This window comes from Nerophis ophidion, linkage group LG28 (assembly GCF_033978795.1).
Source record: "Nerophis ophidion isolate RoL-2023_Sa linkage group LG28, RoL_Noph_v1.0, whole genome shotgun sequence".
Taxonomy (NCBI): Eukaryota; Metazoa; Chordata; class Actinopteri; order Syngnathiformes; family Syngnathidae; genus Nerophis; species Nerophis ophidion.
In genome coordinates, this window is record NC_084638.1 from 10411247 (window position 1) to 10431246 (window position 20000).

Here is a 20000-nt window from a genome sequence, read left to right on the forward strand (position 1 = left end):
CCCAGGTAGTATCACCTTGCGTAACAGCTCGCTGGAAGTAGGAACATAAAGCAGTCTCCAAAAATAAAACAAAGAAATCAGGGAAGTGTGAGCAGTCGCAGCTCTCCAGTGCACGGATAGATATGGGGGGCGGGGCTGTCATAGAAATGGCACATTGAAAGACGACAACGGAATACACTCCGGGTAAAACCGGCGTAACATGTGCTGCCACGAGCTTGTGTACCCACAAAAAGCTGCCATTCGCCCAAATATTAGGTCTCTAATGTTGAGCTTGACTGTTCTTTTATTCGGGTGAGCTCCGTTTTTGGTCTCTTCAGGCAAAACTTTTCCTTTCTTTGGTTGTTTTGGCACTATCTGATACAGAGTGAAAGCCGGGGCAATGTTAGTCCTGATTGTTCTTTGCAAATTTCCCAAAAATAACATTTGCAGTATCTTTTTGATTTGGGCATGGACAGTCAAGGCAACATTGGTCTGAAATTCCTCGTCTTCCAGCTCATGCCAGCGAGTGGTAGCCGGGGCAATGTTGATCCTGACTGTTATTTTATCCGGGTGAGCTCCCTTTTTGGTCTCTTCAGGCAAAACTTTTCCTTTCTTTGGTTGTTTTGGAGCTATCTGATAGCGAGTGAAAGCAGGGGCAATGTTGATCCTGACTGTTCTTTGCAAATTTCCGAAAAATACCATTAACTATCATTTTGATTCGGGCATCGACAGTCAAGGCAGCATCAGTCTGAAATTCCTCGTCTTCTAGCTCATGCCAGCGAGTGATAGCCGGGGCAGTGTTGATCCTGACTGTTATTTTATCCGGGTGAGCTCCCTTTTTGGTCTCTTCAAACAAAACGTGTCCTTTCTTTGGTTGTTTTGGAGCTATCTGATAGAGAGTGAAAGCCGGGGCAATGTTGATCCTGGCTGTTTTTTTGCAAATTTCCCAAAAATAACATTTGCAGTCTCGGAAATTCCTCGTCTTCCAGGTCATGTTGATCCTGACTGTTATTTTATCCGGGTGAGCTCCCTTTTTGGTCTCTTCAGGCAAAACTTTTCCTTTCTTTGGTTGTTTTGGCACTATCTGATACAGAGTGAAAGCCGGGGCAATGTTAGTCCTGATTGTTCTTTGCAAATTTCCCAAAAATAACATTTGCAGTATCTTTTTGATTTGGGCATGGACAGTCAAGGCAACATCAGTCTGAAATTCCTCGTCTTCTAGCTCATGCCAGCGAGTGATAGCCGGGGCAATGTTGATCCTGACTGTTATTTTATCCGGGTGAGCTCCCTTTTTGGTCTCTTCAAACAAAACGTGTCCTTTCTTTGGTTGTTTTGGAGCTATCTGATAGAGAGTGAAAGCCGGGGCAATGTTGATCCTGGCTGTTTTTTTGCAAATTTCCCAAAAATAACATTTGCAGTCTCGGAAATTCCTCGTCTTCCAGGTCATGTTGATCCTGACTGTTATTTTATCCGGGTGAGCTCCCTTTTTGGTCTCTTCAGGCAAAACTTTTCCTTTCTTTGGTTGTTTTGGCACTATCTGATACAGAGTGAAAGCCGGGGCAATGTTAGTCCTGATTGTTCTTTGCAAATTTCCCAAAAATAACATTTGCAGTATCTTTTTGATTTGGGCATGGACAGTCAAGGCAACATTGGTCTGAAATTCCTCGTCTTCCAGCTCATGCCAGCGAGTGGTAGCCGGGGCAATGTTGATCCTGACTGTTATTTTATCCAGGTGAGCTCCCTTTTTGGTCTCTTCAGGCAAAACTTTTCCTTTCTTTGCTTGTTTTGGAGCTATCTGATAGAGAGTGAAAGCCGGGGCAATGTTGACCCTGAATGTTTTTTGCAAATTTCCCAAAAATAACATTTGCTGTATCGGAAATTCCTCGTCTTCCAGGTCATGTTGATCCTGACTGTTATTTTATCCGGGTGAGCTCCCTTTTTGGTCTCTTCAGGCAAAACTTTTCCTTTCTTTGGTTGTTTTGGAGCTATCTGATAGCGAGTGAAAGCAGGGGCAATGTTGATCCTGACTGTTCTTTGCAAATTTCCGAAAAATACCATTAACTATCATTTTGATTCGGGCATCGACAGTCAAGGCAGCATCAGTCTGAAATTCCTCGTCTTCTAGCTCATGCCAGCGAGTGATAGCCGGGGCAATGTTGATCCTGACTGTTATTTTATCCGGGTGAGCTCCCTTTTTGGTCTCTTCAAACAAAACTTGTCCTTTCTTTGGTTGTTTTGGAGCTATCTGATAGAGAGTGAAAGCCGGGGCAATGTTGATCCTGGCTGTTTTTTTGCAAATTTCCCAAAAATAACATTTGCAGTCTCGGAAATTCCTCGTCTTCCAGGTCATGTTGATCCTGACTGTTATTTTATCCAGGTGAGCTCCCTTTTTGGTCTCTTCAGGCAAAACTTTTCCTTTCTTTGGTTGTTTTGGAGCTATCTGATAGAGAGTGAAAGCCGGGGCAATGTTGACCCTGAATGTTTTTTGCAAATTTCCCAAAAATAACATTTGCTGTATCGGAAATTCCTCGTCTTCCAGGTCATGTTGATCCTGACTGTTATTTTATCCGGGTGAGCTCCCTTTTTGGTCTCTTCAGGCAAAACTTTTCCTTTCTTTGGTTGTTTTGGAGCTATCTGATAGCGAGTGAAAGCAGGGGCAATGTTGATCCTGACTGTTCTTTGCAAATTTCCGAAAAATACCATTAACTATCATTTTGATTCGGGCATCGACAGTCAAGGCAGCATCAGTCTGAAATTCCTCGTCTTCTAGCTCATGCCAGCGAGTGATAGCCGGGGCAATGTTGATCCTGACTGTTATTTTATCCGGGTGAGCTCCCTTTTTGGTCTCTTCAGGCAAAACTTGTCCTTTCTTTGGTTGTTTTGGAGCTATCTGATAGAGAGTGAAAGCCGGGGCAATGTTGATCCTGGCTGTTTTTTTGCAAATTTCCCAAAAATAACATTTGCAGTCTCGGAAATTCCTCGTCTTCCAGGTCATGTTGATCCTGACTGTTATTTTATCCGGGTGAGCTCCCTTTTTGGTCTCTTCAGGCAAAACTTTTCCTTTCTTTGGTTGTTTTGGAGCTATCTGATAGCGAGTGAAAGCCGGAGCAATGTTGATCCTGACAGTTCTTTGCAAATTTCCAAAAAATAACATTTGCTGTATCTTTTTAATTTGGGCATCGGCAGTCAAGGCAGCATCGGTCTGAAATTCCCCGTCTTCCAGCTCATGCCAGCGAGTGAAAACAGAGGTAATGTCGATCCTGACTGTTATTTTATCTGGGTGAGCTCCCTTTTTGGTCTCTTCAGGCAAAACTTTTCCTTTCTTTGGTTGTTTTGGAGCTATCTGATAGAAAGTGAAAGCCGGGGCAATGTTGATCCTGACTGGTTTTTGCAAATTTCCAAAAAATAACATTTGCAGTATCTTTTTTTATTTGGGCATCGACTGTCAAGCCAGCATTGGTCGGAATTTTCTCGTCTTCCAGGTCATGCCATCTAGTGATAGCCGGGGCAATGTTGATCCTGACTGTTATTTTATCCGGGTGAGCTCCCTTTTTGGTCTCTTCAAACAAAACTTTTCCTTTCTTTGGTTGTTTTGGAGCTATCTGATAGAGAGTGAAAGCCGGGGCAATGTTGATCCTGACTGTTCTTTGCAAATTTCCGAAAAATACCATTAGCGCTATCATTCTGATTTGGGCATCGACAGTCAAGGCAGCATCGGTCCATGATTCCCCGTCTTGGAGCTTGTGCCAGCGAGTAAAAGCCGGGGTAATGTTGATCCTGACTGTTCAGTCATCCGGGTGAGTTCCGTTTTTGTCTCTTCAGGCAAAATTTTAAGTTCCTTTGGTCATTTTGGACCTAGTTACACATAGCGCGTTGCATCGACTTCTGTCTTTTTAACGACCGGGAAAGAGGGGGAGACGTATGCCGTAAAGCAAGTCAGAAAATGTGTTGTTTTTTGTGTGGTACAAATATGAGGTCTCTAATGGCTATGCTAGCAAAAAGTGATCTTGGATAGCGCTACAAAGATGACGCTACTAGCAAGAATGTGTCGGGGCGAATGCAGGTCCGAAGGAAAGAAATACCAGCGAGAAAGTTTTTTCCATATATATATATATATATATATATATATATATATATATATATATACATACACACACATATTTATATACATAAATACATATATAAATACATACACATATTTATAAATCATAAATACATACATCTGTATACATAAATACAGTTGGTAAAGTGGCCGTGCCAGCAACTTGAGGGTTGCAGGTTCGATTCCCGCTTCCGCCATCCTAGTCACTGCCGTTGTGTCCTTGGGCAAGACACTTTACCCACCTGCTCCCGGTGCCACCCACACTGGTTTAAATGTAACTTGGATATTGGGTATCACCATGTAAAGCGCTTTGAGTCACCAGAGAAAAGCGATATATAAATATATAATTCACTAATTCACAATATATATATATATATATATATATATATATATATATATATATACATATAAATATATACAGTATGCACAACAAATTTTTGGCGTTGTTTACTTGAGTCATATTGAAGTCTACACGTATCTCTTATGTGTGACTGCCATCATATTGCAGTCTGCACGCATTTATATTTATATATATATATATATATATATATATATATATATATATATATATATATATATATATATATATATATATGTATATATATTGCAGTCTACACGTAGCTCTTATGTGTGACTGCCATCAAATTGCAGTCTACACATATCTCTTATGTGTGACTGCCATCTACTGGTCACACTTATCATTACACCATGTACCAAATAAAATCGCTTCGAGGTCGGTATGCACAACAAATTTTTGGCGTTGTTTACTTGAGTCATATTGCAGCCTACACGTATCTCTTATGTGTGACTGCCATCATATTGCAGTCTACACGTTTCTCTTCTGTGTGACTGCCACCATATTGCAGTCTGCACTTATATTTATATTTATATATATATATGAATATATATATATATATATATGTATATATATATATATATATATATATATATATATATATATATATATAGATTGCAGTCTACACGTATCTCTTATGTGTGACTACCATCATATTGCAGTCTACACGTTGCTCTTCTGTGTGACTGCCATCTACTGGTCACACTTATCGTTACACCATGTACCAAATAAAATCGCTTCGAGGTCGGTATGCACAACAAATTTTTGCCGTTGTTTACTTGAGTCATATTGCAGCCTACACGTAGCTCTTATGTGTGACTGCCATTATATTGCAGTCTACACGTTTCTCTTCTGTGTGACTACCATCACATTGCAGTCCACACGTATCTCTTCTGTGTGACTGCCATCTACTGGTCACACTTATCGTTACACCATGTACCAAATAAAATTGCTTCGAGGTCGGTATGCACAACAGATTTTTTGCCTTGTTTACTTGAGTCATATTGCAGCCTACACGTAGCTCTTATGTGTGACTGCCATCATATTGCAGTCTACACGTATCTCTTCTGTGTGACTGCCATCTACTGGTCACACTTATCATTACACCATGTACCAAATAAAATTGCTACGAGGTCGGTATTCACAACACATTTTTGGCATTGTTTACTTGAGTCATATTGCAGTCTACACGTATCTCTTATGTGTGACTGCCATCATATTGCAGTCTGGTCTGCACGCATATATATATATATATATATATATATATATATATATATATATATATATATATATATAGTGCAGTCTACACGTAGCTCTTATGTGTGACTGCCATCACATTGCAGTCTACACGTATCTCTTCTGTGTGACTGCCACCATATTGCAGTCTACATGTATCTCTTATGTGTGACTGCCATCTACTTGTCACACTTATCATTACACCATGTACCAAATAAAATGGCTTCGAGGTCGGTATGCACAACAAATTTTTGCCGTTGTTTACTTGAGTCATATTGCAGTCTACACGTATCTCTTATGTGTGACTGCCATCATATCGCAGTCTGCACGTATCTCTTATGTGTGACTGCCATCATATTGCAGTCTGCACGTATCTCTTATGTGTGACTGCCATCATATTGCAGTCTGCACGCATATATATATATATATATATATATATATATATATATATATATATATATATATATATATATATTGTTTGCAGTCTAAACGTATCTCTTATGTGTGACTGCCATCTACTGGTCACACTTATCATTACACCATGTACCAAATAAAATTGCTACGAGGTCGGTATGCACAACATATTTTTGGCATTGTTTACTTGAGTCATATTGCAGTCTACACGTATCTCTTTTGTGTGACTGCCATCATATTGCAGTCTACACGTATCTCTTCTGTGTGACTGCCATCTACTGGTCACACTTATCATTACACCATGTACCAAATAAAATTGCTACGAGGTCGGTATGCACAACACATTTTTGGCATTGTTTACTTGAGTCATATAGCAGTCTACACGTATCTCTTATGTGTGACTGCCATCATATTGCAGTCTGCACGCATATATATATATATACATATATATATATATATATATATATATATATATATATATATATATATATATATTGCCGTCTACACGTAGCTCTTATGTGTGACTGCCATCACATTGCAGTCTACACGTATCTCTTCTGTGTGACTGCCATCATATTGCAGTCTACACGTATCTCTTATGTGTGACTGCCATCTACTGGTCACACTTATCATTACACCATGTACCAAATAAAATGGCTTCGAGGTCGGTATGCACAACAAATTTTTGCCGTTGTTTACTTGAGTCATATTGCAGTCTACACGTATCTACATAAATATATACATGAATACATATATATGCATATACATAAATACAAAAATAAATACATATTAGGTGTGTTTATGTATGTATACATGTATATATATACACATATACATACATATTTCCTTATCAACCGAGGCTGGAACTGTGCCGGAGACACCCAGATAGATACACAAGTACAAACAGTATAGACACACACTAACACCATCATTTCTGAAAAGGTTGTACTCACTCTGCTCAGGTGCAGCCAGGGGGAAAAACGGCTTAGGGATGTAAAAAAATCCGGTCCTGCCTCAGCTGTGCAAGATGACTGTCACAGCCAAGCAGATCTGACATGCCAAACAGTCCTCCCATGGACTCGGGAGCGACTCCTCGCTTCCCCGGTCTCCCCCAGCCTTTACCCGCTCCTAGAAACACAAACAATAAGGAGGTGGTGTAAAATAAGACGACAACGTGAGGAGCAGCATTTTCCACTTGGAGTGACAGGAGTGTGAAGTGTGACAAAACATGCTGTGCAGACATCATCAAGCACGCACACCATCAACCAAAAATGTAGCAATTTACCAGCTTTATTGCTTCAGACAGACACCAGATCAGGGTTTGGTGCTCAGGAGAGGCGAGCAACGAAGAACTGATTATTTTTCACTTCAACGTGCAAAAACATGCATCTTTTCGACATATAAACTAATTTAAAAAACCTTTATGTTGTCCTTGACTGCATCAATCAATCAATCAATAAATATCCATCCAATAGTCTGAAAAATACAAAATGATAAACACCAACCAAAGCCAATTAAAATACAAGATAATTAAACAGTTGTTGATGCGAAACCATAATAAAAAAAAAAAAAATGCAGTCCACACCTATCTCTTATGTGTGACTGCCATCTACTGGTCACACTTATGATTTCACCATGTACCAAATTAAATTGCTTCAAAGATGCTAAGCACAATTAAATTGGTAAGCACTAATTTTTTTCTTTGGTAATATTTAATCACCCCAAAAAATACAGAATGATTAAACAGTCATTCGTGCAAAACCATAAAACATTTAAAAATTGTGCAGTCTACACCTATCCCTAATGTGTGACTGCCATCTACTGGTCACCTTTTATTTTGTAATATTTAGTCAACAAAAAAATACAGGAAAATTAAACAGTCGTTCGTGCAAAACCATAAAACATTTAAAAATGTTGCAGTCTACACCTATCTCTTATGTGTGACTGCCATCTACTGCTCACCTTTTCTTTTGTAATATTTAATCAACAAAAAATACAGGATAATTAAACAGTCATCCATGCAACACCATAAAACATTTAAAAATTGTGCAGTCTACGCCTACCTCTTATGTGTGACTGCCATCTACTGCTCACTTTTTCTTTTGTAATATTTAATCAACAAAAAATACAGGATAATTAAACAGTTTGTGCAAAACCATAAAACATTTAAAAATTGTGCAGTCTAAACCTATCTCTTATGTGTGACTGCCATCTACTGCTCACCTTTTCTTTTGTAATATTTACTCAACAAAAAAATACAGAAAAATTAAACAGTCGTTCGTGCAAAACCATAAAACATTTAAAAATTGTGCAGTCTACACCTATCGCTTATGTGTGACTGCCATCTACTGCTCACCTTTTCTTTTGTAATATTTAGTCAACAAAAAAAAACTAAAACAATTAAACAGTCGTTCATGCAAAACCATAAAACATTTAAAAATTGTGCAGTCTACACCTACCTCTTATGTGTGACTGCCATCTACTGGTCACCCTTTATTTTGTAATATTTAGTCAACAAAAAAATACAGGAAAATGAAACAGTCGTTCGTGCAAAACCATAAAACATTTAAAAATTGTGCAGCCTACACCTATCTCTTATGTGTGACTGCCATCTACTGCTCCCCTTTTCTTTTGTAATATTTAGTCAACAAAAAAAATACAGGAAAATTAAACAGTTGTTCGTGCAAAACCATAAAACATTTAAAAATTGTGCAGTCTACACCTCTCTCTTATGTGTGACTGCCATCTACTGCTCACCTTTTCTTTTGTAATATTTAGTCAACAAAAAAATACAGGAAAATTAAACAGTCGTTCATGCAAAACCATAAAATATTTGCAAATCTTGCAGTCGACACGTATCTCTTATGTGGGACTGCCATCTACTGGTCACACTTATCATTTCACCATGTTCCAAATTAAATTGCTTCAAAGATGGTAAGCACAATTAAATTGGTAAGCACTAATTATTTTCTTTAGTAATATTTAAACACCAAAAGAATACATGATGATTAAACAGCCGTCCATGCAAAACCATAAAACATTTAAAAAATTGTGCAGTCTACGCCCATCTCTTATGTGTGACTGCCATCTACTGCTCACCCTTTCTTTTGTAATATTTAATCAATGAAAAAATACAGGATAATTAAACAGTCATCCATGCAACACCATAAAACATTTAAAAATTGTGCAGTCAACGCATACCTCTTATGTGTGACTGCCATCTACTGGTCACTTTTTCTTTTGTAATATTTAATCAACAAAAAAAATACAGGAAAATTAAACAGTCATTCGTGCAAAACCATAAAACATTTAAAAATTGTGCAGTCTACACCTATCGCTCATGTGTGACTGCCATCTACTGCTCACACTTTTAATTTCACCATGCACCAAATAAAATTGCTTCGAGGCCGGTAAGCACAACCAGAATTATTCCCTACATTAGGTGCACTGGGTTATAAGGCGATTTTTGAGAAAATGAAAGGATTTTAAGTGCGCCTTATAGTCAGAAAAAAATGGTGGATGTGGGTGCGTCAAATCCGTACGATAAAACATGAATAAATAAACTAAATGTACATCCTGAGTTAATGTTAAGGGTCTCCAGGATGACTTTGTGAGACCACGTCCCTGGGACTATCGCCAGGACTTTTAAGTTGAATGTCAGCCGGCGTGTTGAAAGGATCCTGGAGCTCTTTTGATGTTGCAAAATACCGCTAAAGCGGAAGAGAAAGTGAGACAAGCTGGTTAGCAATCAGGCATAATTGCGGTAAAAGGCTTTGGCAGCCGATGACTCCACGTTTGGAAGTTGCGAATTTAGCAAAAAAACAACAAAAAAATAGAGCTTTTAGCAAAGGAAGTCTCAGAGCGTGCGACCTTGTAACGTGAATAACCTTGAAGCACGGTTACCCTCGGAGAGGCGTGAAGGTGAAGCGACATCGGGTGTTGTTGGAGTTCTGATCCTAAAAGCATGTGGGTTTGTTTACCCTCGATTTTTTTTGTGACGTTCCATTAAAAACAGAGGTGCCATATACTTGTGTCGGTTTTCCTGACATGGACTTGTTTCTTCAGCATTGTCCACACGTTTAAGTCAGGACTTTATTCTAAAAAAAACTTCTGTGAACGACTTTCCCTGTCGCTCGGGTTCCATGGGCCACTCAGGAAGGACATGATCGCTTGAGCGGGTTTGACTTGTTTATTTTGCAATAAGATTTCTCTTGCCGAGTTGGATCGTTTTAGCCTGATTTAGCCATTCCTTTACCACTTTTGACGTGTGTTTGGGGGTCGTTGTCCTGCTGGAACACCCGACTGCGCCCGAGACCCAACATCCGGGCTGATGATTTCAGCTTGTCCTGAATAATTTGGAGGTAATCCTCCTTTTTCCCTGTCCCATTTACTCTCTGTAAAGCACCAGTTACATTGGCAGCAAAACAGGCCCAGAACATAAGACTACCACCACCATGCTTCACAGTAGATATGGTGTTCCTGGGATTAAATTCCTCACCTTTTCTCCTCCAAACATATTTCTGGGTATAGTTTCATCTGACCGCAGAACTTTCCTCCAGAAGGTCTTACCTTTGTCCACGGAATGTCAAATGAAAACAAAAACCCGACTTAAACGTGTGGACAATGCTGAAGAAACAAGTCCATGTCAGAAAAAAAGCAACAGATTTAGCCCGATTTGCACCAATTTTGTCAAGGAGGAGTGGTTAAAAATTACGAAACCGCCTTATTGGGGTGGAACTTGCCGAGGGACGTTTACAAGTGTACGTAAACTTTTGACCACGTGGGACAATAGCCGTCCATAGCGTTTATACGGTTTACAATATAACTAAAACTATCAGAGTTGTACAGTATACCGGTACTAGTAAAGTACCGTTATACTAATGAATCATAATCGGTACTATACAGCCTTTGAAAAAGTCCTGGTTGGCCTTTTTTTCAATTTATTTATTATCCCAGGAACACCATACCTCCAGTCAAGCATGGTGGTAATAGTATTATGCTATGGGGCTTTTTTTTTTGCCAATGGAACTGGTGCTTTACAGAGAGTAAATAGGACGATGGGAAAAAGTTGGGTCTCGGGCGCAGTCGGGTGTTCCAACAGGACAATGACCTCCAAACACACATCAAAAGTGGTAAAGGAATGGCTAAATTAAGGTTTTAGAATGGTGTTCCCAAAATAACCAGTTCCATTAGCATCAAAACAGGCCCAGAGCATAATAGTACCACCACCATGCTTGACTGGAGGCATGGTGTTCCCAGTACCTTTTCTCTTCCAAACATATTGCTGTGTATTGTGGCCAAACTACTACATTTTTGTTTCATCTAACCATCACATGGACAAAAAAGATAAGACCTTCTGGATGAAAGTTCTGTGGTCAGATTTTTTCATACCGGCCTCTTGTCCTTTCGGTCAAAACCAAAAGCTCATGACTATAAGTGAGAGTGGGACTTTAATTTGATCATTTCTGCACTTAATTTTTATACTGTGTATTTTAACAAACATTTCTAAACACACATTTTTGTCACAATTTTCAGCATTTTTTGTCTGTGTTTAAAAATTCAGTTTGTTAAAATACAGTGTAAAAATTTTTTGTTGCTACAAAATTAAATTAAATGAAATTAGGAAATTAATTTACCTTATTTTTGGACTGCAGAGCAGAGAAAAATATTTCAATTTTTGTTAAAAAAAAAAGAAAAAAATGTTCTAACACTGAGTTAATAATTTTTCTAGTGTTTGAATTTTTCTAACTTATTTTTTACATCAAATTATGCTGAAAATTTCCTAAAATGTTGACTTTAATTTCATAATTTCTGCACTGAATTTTTATACTGTGTATTTTAACAAACATTTCTAAACACACATTTTTGTCACAATTTTCAGCATTTTTGTGTGTGTTTAAAAATTCAGTTTGTTAAAATACAGTGTAAAAATGTTTTGTTGCTACAAAATTAAATTAAATGAAATTAGGAAATTAATGTATCTTATTTTTTGGACTACAGACCAGAGAAAAATATGTCAATTTTTAAAAAAAAATAAAATAAAAAATGTTCTAACACTGAGTTAATAATTTTTCTAGTGTTTGAATTTTTTTAACTTAATTTTTTTACATCAAATTATGCTGAAAATTTCATAAAATGTTGACTTTAATTTCATAATTTTTGCACTGAATTTTTATACTGTGTATTTTAACAAACATTTCTAAACACACATTTTTGTCACAATTTTCTGCATTTTTGTGTGTGTTTGAAAATTCAGTTTGTTAAAATACAGTGTAAAAATGTTTTGTTGCTACAAAATTAAATTAAATGAAATTAGGAAATTAATGTATCTTATTTTTTGGACTACAGACCAGAGAAAAATATGTCAATTTTTAAAAAAATAAAAAATAAAAAATGTTCTAACACTGAGTTAATAATTTTTCTAGTGTTTGAATTCTTTTAACTTAATTTTTTTACATCAAATTATGCTGAAAATTTCATAAAATGTTGACTTTAATTTCATAATTTCTGCACTGAATTTTTATACTGTGTATTTTAACAAACATTTCTAAACACACATTTTTGTCACAATTTTCTGCATTTTTGTGTGTGTTTGAAAATTCAGTTTGTTAAAATACAGTGTAAAAAATTTTTGTTGCTACAAAATTAAATTAAATGAAATTAGGAAATTAATTTACCTTATTTTTTGGACTACAGACCAGAGAAAAATATGTCAATTTTTGTTAAAAAAAATTAAAAAAAAAGTTAATAATTTTTCTATTGTTTGAATTTTTTTAACTTATTTTTTTACATCAAATAAAATGTTGACTTTAATTTCATAATTTATGCACTGTATTTTTATACTGTGTATTTTAACAAACATTTCTAAACACACACATTTTGCTCACAATTTTTTATTAGATGAAATTGTCAGCATTTTTGTGTGTTTAAAAATTCAGTGTAAAAATGTTTTGTTGCTTCAAAATTAAATTAAATGACTACAGAGCAAAGAAAAATATTTAATTTTTTTTAATACTAAAAAAATTGTTCTAACACTGAATTAATATTTTTTCTAGTGTTTGAATTTTTTTAACTTATTTTTTTATAGCAAATTATGCTGAAAATTTCCTAAAATGTTGACTTTTATTTCATAATTTCTGCACTGAATTTTTATACTGTGTATTTTAACAAACATTTCTAAACACACACATTTTGCTCCCAATTTTTTATTAGATGAATTTTTCAGCATTTTTGTGTGTTTTTAAAAATTCAGTTTGTTAAAACACAGTGTAAAACTGTTTTGTTGCTTCAAAATTCAAGACCCTTCTCCGGTAAATTAAAAGAAATTAGAGAATTAATGTACCTTATATTTTGGACTATACAGCAGAAAAAAATATTTAAATTTTTTTAAATTCTAAAAAAAAAATTGTAACATTGAATTAATAAATTTTTTAGTGTTTGATTTTTTTTAACTTAATTTTTTACATCAAATTACCGGTATGCTGACAAATTCATAAATTTTCTGTTAAATTTAATAATTTCTGCACTGACTTTTTATACTGTGTATTTTAACAAACATTTCTAAACACACATTTTTGTCACAATTTTCAGCATTTTTGTGTGTGTGTTTAAAAATGCAGTTTGTTAAAATACAGTGTAAAACGGTTTTGTTGCTTCAAAATTCAAGACCCTTCTCCGGTAAATTAAATGAAATTAGGAATTTAATTTACCCTTTTTTTTGGACTACAGAGCAGGGAAAAATATTTAAAAAAAATTAAAATTCGAAAAAAAAAAATCTAACATGGAATTAATAATTTTTCTAGTGTTTGAATTTTTTAACTTAATTTTTTACATCAAATAATGCTAAAAATTTCATAAAATGTTGACTTTAATTTCATAATTTCTGCACTGAATTTTTATACTGTGTATTTTAACAAACATTTCTATAAACACATTTTTGTCACAATTTTCAGCATTTTTGTGTGTGTTTAAAAATTAAATTTGTTAAAATACAGTGTAAAAATGTTTTGTTGCTTCAAAATTAAATTAAATGAAATTAGGAAATTAATTTACCTTATTTTTTGGACTACAGACCAGAGAAAAATATTTCAATTTTTGTTAAAAAAAAAAAAAAAATTCTAACACTGAGTTGATAATTTTTCTAGTGTTTGAATTTTTTAACTTATTTTTTTACATCAAATTATGCTTAAAATTTCATAAAATGTTGACTTTAATTTCATAATTTCTGCACTGAATTTCTATACTGTGTATTTTAGCAAAAATTTCGAAACACACATTTTTGTCACAATTTTCAGCATTTTTGTGTGTGTTTAAAAATTCAGTTTGTTAAAACACAGTGTAAAAATGTTTTGTTGCTTCAAAATTCAAGACCCTTCTCCGGTAAATTAAATGAAATTAGGAAATTAATTTACCCTTTTTTTTGGACTACAGAGCAGAGAAAAATATATATATTTTTTTTATTTAAAAAAAAATGTTCTAATACTGAGTTAATAAATTTTTTAGTGTTTGAATTTTTTTAACTTGATTTTTTACATCAAATTATGCTGAAGATTTCCTAAAATGTTGACTTTAATTTCATAATTTCTGCACTGAATTTTTATACTGTGTATTTTAACAAACATTTCTAAACACACACATTTAGCTTACATTTTTTTTATTAGATTACATTTTCTGCATTTTTGTGTGTGTTTAAAAATTCAGTTTGTCAAAATACAGTGTAAAATTGTTTTGTTGCTTCAAAATTAAATCAAATGAAATTAGGAAATTAATTTACCTTATTTTTTGGACTACAGAGCAGAGAAAAATATTTCAATTTTTGTTAAAAAAAAAAAGTTCTAACACTGAGTTGATAATTTTTCTAGTGTTTGAATTTTTTAAACTTAATTTTTTACATCAAATTATGCTGAAAATTTCATAAAATGTTGACTTTAAATTCATAATTTCTGCACTGAATTTTTATACTGTGTATTTTAACAAACATTTCTAAACACACACATTTTGTCAGAATTTTCAGCATTTTTGTGTGTGTTTAAAAATTCAGTTTGTTAAAATACAGTGTAAAAAAGTTTTGTTGCTTCAAAATTCAAGACGCTTCTCCGGAAAATTAAATGCAATTAGGAAATTAATGTACCTTATTTTTTGGACTAAAGAGCAGAGAAAAATATTTCAAATTTTTTTAAATTCTAAAAAAAAATGTTCTAACACTGAGTTAATACATTTTTTAGTGTTTGAATTTTTTTAACTTAATTTTTTACATCAAATTATGCTGACAATTTCATAAAATGTTGTCTTTAATTTCATAATTACTGCACTGAATTTTTATACTGTGTATTTTAACAAACATCATTTCTAAACACACACATTTTGCTCACAATTTTTTATTCGATGAAATTGTCAGCATTTGTGTGTGTGTTTAAAAATTCAGTTTGTTAAAAAGTTTTGTTGCTTCAAAATTCAAAACCCTTCTCCGGTAAATTAAATGAAATTAGAACATTAATTTACCTTATTTTTTTTTTGTGTTTTAGTGCGCCAGCTCCGTAAATATCAGGTAGCATCCAAGTATAACTCCTGTATCGCAAGAATGAGTCAATCTTCTTAAAATTATTTGGAAATACCGCATTTTTGTTTTTGTTTTTTAAAGGCCTGAAATCAGGTGATAACCTGTTCTAAAAATAGCTCAAATAGCAGCACTTACCAGTGAGCTGCATCTATTTTTCAAATTGTATTTATTTACTAGCAAGCTGGTCTCGCTTTGGTTCTCGACATTTTTAATTCGAAGAGAGACAAAACTCAAATAGAATTTGAAAATCCATGAAAACATTTTAAAGACTTGGTCTTCACTTGTTTAAATAAATAAAAATAAATGTTTTTTTTACTTTGCTTCTTATTAATTTCGGAGAGACAATTTTTGAGAAAAAACACCACCTTAAAAATGATTTTAAGATTTTTTAAACACATGTACCTTTTTACCTTTTAAATCAATGTTCAAGTAAATTATTTTTATTTATTTATTGTAAAGAATAACAAATACATTTTAGTTTTAATTCTTCATTTTAGCTACTGTTTTTTCGACGAAGAATATTTGTGAAATATTTCTTCAAACTTAAAATGACTAAAATTCAAGGGAAAAAAAATCGGGCAAATCTAGAAAATCTGTAATAATAATAAGATATTTTATTTATTAAAAAAAAACTTTACGTTGAGCAAACAACCTCAAAGTGCCACAGTGTAAAAAAAAAAAAAAAATAACAATAATAATAAAAATAGATAAAATAGATAAAATATAAAACTAGAAACAGCCCAATAGCTAGAACCAGCCTGCATGTTTTGTTTTTTTTAAAGATGGGTTTTTAAGCCTTTTTTAAAAGCATCCACAGTCTGTGGTGCCCTCAGGTGGTCAGGGAGAGCCCCGCCACCCGGCGGAGGGAACTCATTCCGGCCGCCTTTAGCCGTGATCTTGTCCTTTCGGTCATAACCCAAAGCTCAAGACCAGATCGACTGGTAAATTAAAATTTTATTTCAAAGCCTTTTGAATTCCTTTTAAAATTTTTGTTCTGGAAAACATAGAACAAATAATGATTTTTCTTTGTTAGAAATCTAGCTTGGTCCAATTTGTTATATATTCTAACAAAGTGCGGATTGGATTTTAACCTATTTAAAACATGTCATCGAAAATTTTAAAATTAATCTTAATCAGGAAAAATTACTAATGATGTCCAATATATAATTTTTTTTTAGATTTCAAAAACATTCGAATTAGCTAGTTTTTCTCTTCTTTTTTTTTGGTTGAATTTTTAATTTTAAAGAGTTGCAGATTGGATTTTAACCTATTTAAAACATGTCATTAAAATTCTAAAATTAATCTTAAGAAAAACATTTCTCAACCAGCTATTGCAAGGAATTGAGGCATTTCGCCATCCACGGTCCGTAAAATCATGATAATGTTTAGAGAATCTGGACGTAAGCCGTGATATTACGGACGGTACCGCATCAAAAAGCGACATGGGCGTGTGAAGGATATCACCACATGGGCCCACTGTCGGCAACTACAATCCGTCGCTGCATTTGTAAGGGCAAGTTAAAACTCAACTTTGCAGAGCGAAAGCCGTTTATCAACAACACCCAGAAACGCCAGGCCTGAGTTTAAAAAGAAAGGCCATGTAACACAGTGGTCTCCACTGCCCTAGAGTCCGGTGGCGACGTGCTTTAACTCCACCGCATCCCACGCTTTGCATCGGACTTAGTGATTTATGGCTTGGACTCAGCTGCCCGGCCATGAAAACCCATTCCACGTAGCTCTCTGCGTACTGTGTGTGGGCTAATTGGAAAAAATCACATGACGTTTAGCACTCTGTAGCAACTGACTGTGCGGAAAGTCTGTGCACTAAGCGCTGACCCCTCTCCGTCCGTATCCGTGGCCTACCACTTTGGTGGCTGAGTTGCTGTTGTTCCCAAAAATTTCCAAATTCTCATAATAAAGTCGATTTTGGAATATTTAGGGAGCGAGGAAATTTCACGACTGGATTTGTTTGCACAGGTGGCATCCTGTGACAGTTCTGCGCTGGAAATCACTGAAAGTGGCTTCGGTGCTGTATGGCTTAGAAACAGCCGCCCGGCCATGGAAACCCGTTCCGCAAAACACTCTGCGTATTGTGCGTGGGCTAATTGGAAAAATCACATGACGTTTGGCGCTCTGTAGCAACTGACTGTGCGGAAATAAGCGCTGACCCCTATCCGTCAGTTTACGTGGCCAACCACTTTGGTGGCTGAGTTGCTGTTGTTCCCAAAAATTTCCAAATTCTCATAATAAAGCAGATTTTGGAATATTTAGGAGCGAAGGGATTTCACGACTGGATTTGTTTGCACAGGTGGCATCCTGTGACAGTTCCGCACTGGAAATCACTGAAAGTGGCCTCGGTGCTGAATTTTATACACCTGTGGTGATTAGTACACCTGGATGGGTGTCCAAATACTTTTAGCAATATTTGAATCAGGTATTCATGCATTCATAAATGAAAAAGCCCCCGCTGGTTTTCCCCCATCCCGACCCAACTGCAGGCTGACTTTTATCTGCCGGGGTTCTGGCGCTTACACCCTCACTGTCGCCTCACCCCACTCCCCCACTCCTTGTTTTGTTTTTGTTTTTTTTTGCTCTCGCTTGCCCTTGTAAAGCCATACATAATTCTTTTGAGGTAGCAGCTTTTCCCCGTGCGAGAGCCGGCTCCAGTGTTCTCCGAGACTTCAGAATCCCCTGAGCTTTATTTACTTCTGCAAGCACCTTGAAGGATTCTGGTGTGTTGGAAAATTTCTGTTTACTCCGGGCCGCATCAAATAAAAAAAGGGTGTAGATGAGAGGCTGGAGGGGTGGGGGTTGGGGGTTGGGGGTTGGGTTCTTTAAACTAGGGCTGGCTAAATTGACGGTGTTTTCCGGACCATAGGGCGCACCGGATTATAAGGCGTATAAAGGGGTTGAAAAAAATGTACTCGGGGGGTTGGGGTGTGAGGGGGGGGGGGGTTTGGGGGTTCTTTAAACTAGGGCTGGCTAAATTGACGGTGTTTTCCGGACCATAGGGACGCAACCGGATTATAAGGCGTATAAAGGGGTTGAAAAAAAATGTCCTCGAGTGAATAATTACAAGTCACTACACCGGTATGTTTTAACGCTTTCATGGCGAGTCGACTGACGGATATAAGTAAGAACTTGAGACTACTTTAGATTATAAATTGCAACAATAGAGGATGAACGTCCCATAACAAGGAGATAGAGAAGCTTTTTCAGGACTTATGCAGATCCCAAATGCAGATCAGCAGGTACCAGAAGGTAAAGAAATGTGCTTTTGCGTAATAGCTCGAAACAAAACGCCAGAAAATATGTCTTACCTTATACACAAACCATAATAATACTCCTATGTTGAAACAGTACAATCCGTCAAGATGTGCGGCTTCGTAGTTTACCAAAGTCTTACTAAAATGAAATGTTCTTTATTTCCAATGAAACCTACAAAATGTTGGCGTTGTTTACTTGAGTCATATTACAATCTACACCTATCTCCTATGTGTGTCTGCCATCTACTGGTCACACTTATCATTACACCATGTACCAAATAAAATTGCTTCGAAGTCGGTATGCGCAACAAATTTTTGCCGTTGTTTACTTGAGTCATATTACAGTCTACACGTATCTCGTATGTGTGTCTGCCATCTACTGGTCACACTTATCATTACACCATGTACCAAATAAAATTGCTTCGAGGTCGGTATGCGCAACAAATTTTTGGCATTGTTTACTTGAGTCATATTGTAGTTTACATGTATCTCTTATGTGTGACTGCCATCGTATCGCAGTCTACACGTATCTCTTATGTGTGACTGCCATCGTATCGCAGTCTACACGTATCTCTTATGTGTGACTGCCATCGTATCGCAGTCTACACATATCTCTTATGTGTGACTGCCATCGTATCGCAGTCCACACTTACCTCTTATGTGTGACTGCCATCATATTGCAGTTTACACGTATCTCTTATGTGTGACTGCCATCATATTGCAGTCTACACGTATCTCTTATGTGTGACTGCCATCATATTGCAGTCTACATGTATCTCTTATGTGTGACTGCCATCGTATCGCAGTCTACACGTATCTCTTATGTGTGACTGCCATCGTATCGCAGTCTACACGTATATCTTATGTGTGACTGCCATCATATTGCAGTTTACACGTATCTCTTATGTGTGACTGCCATCATATTGCAGTTTACACGTATCTCTTATGTGTGACTGCCATCGTATCGCAGGCTACACGTATCTCTTATGTGTGACTGCGATCATATTGCAGGTTACACGTATCTCTTATGTGTGACTGCCATCATATTGCTGTCTACACGTATCTCTTATGTGTGACTGCCATCGTATC

The 20000-nt window shown here is 35.8% G+C and overlaps 1 protein-coding gene and 1 long non-coding RNA gene across 2 annotated transcripts in view; one reads left to right on the forward strand and one right to left on the reverse strand.

Moving 5' to 3' along the window:
- Positions 1-20000, reverse strand: part of LOC133545694 (uncharacterized) — a 422860-nt gene that overhangs the window by 210854 nt on the left and 192006 nt on the right. Inside the window, exon 2 of the long non-coding RNA XR_009804916.1 lies at positions 7040-7214. This is a non-coding gene — a long non-coding RNA (uncharacterized LOC133545694). The remainder of the gene's footprint in view (positions 1-7039; positions 7215-20000) is intronic.
- Positions 1-20000, forward strand: part of LOC133545692 (uncharacterized) — a 422945-nt gene that overhangs the window by 124045 nt on the left and 278900 nt on the right. The window lies entirely within an intron of this gene.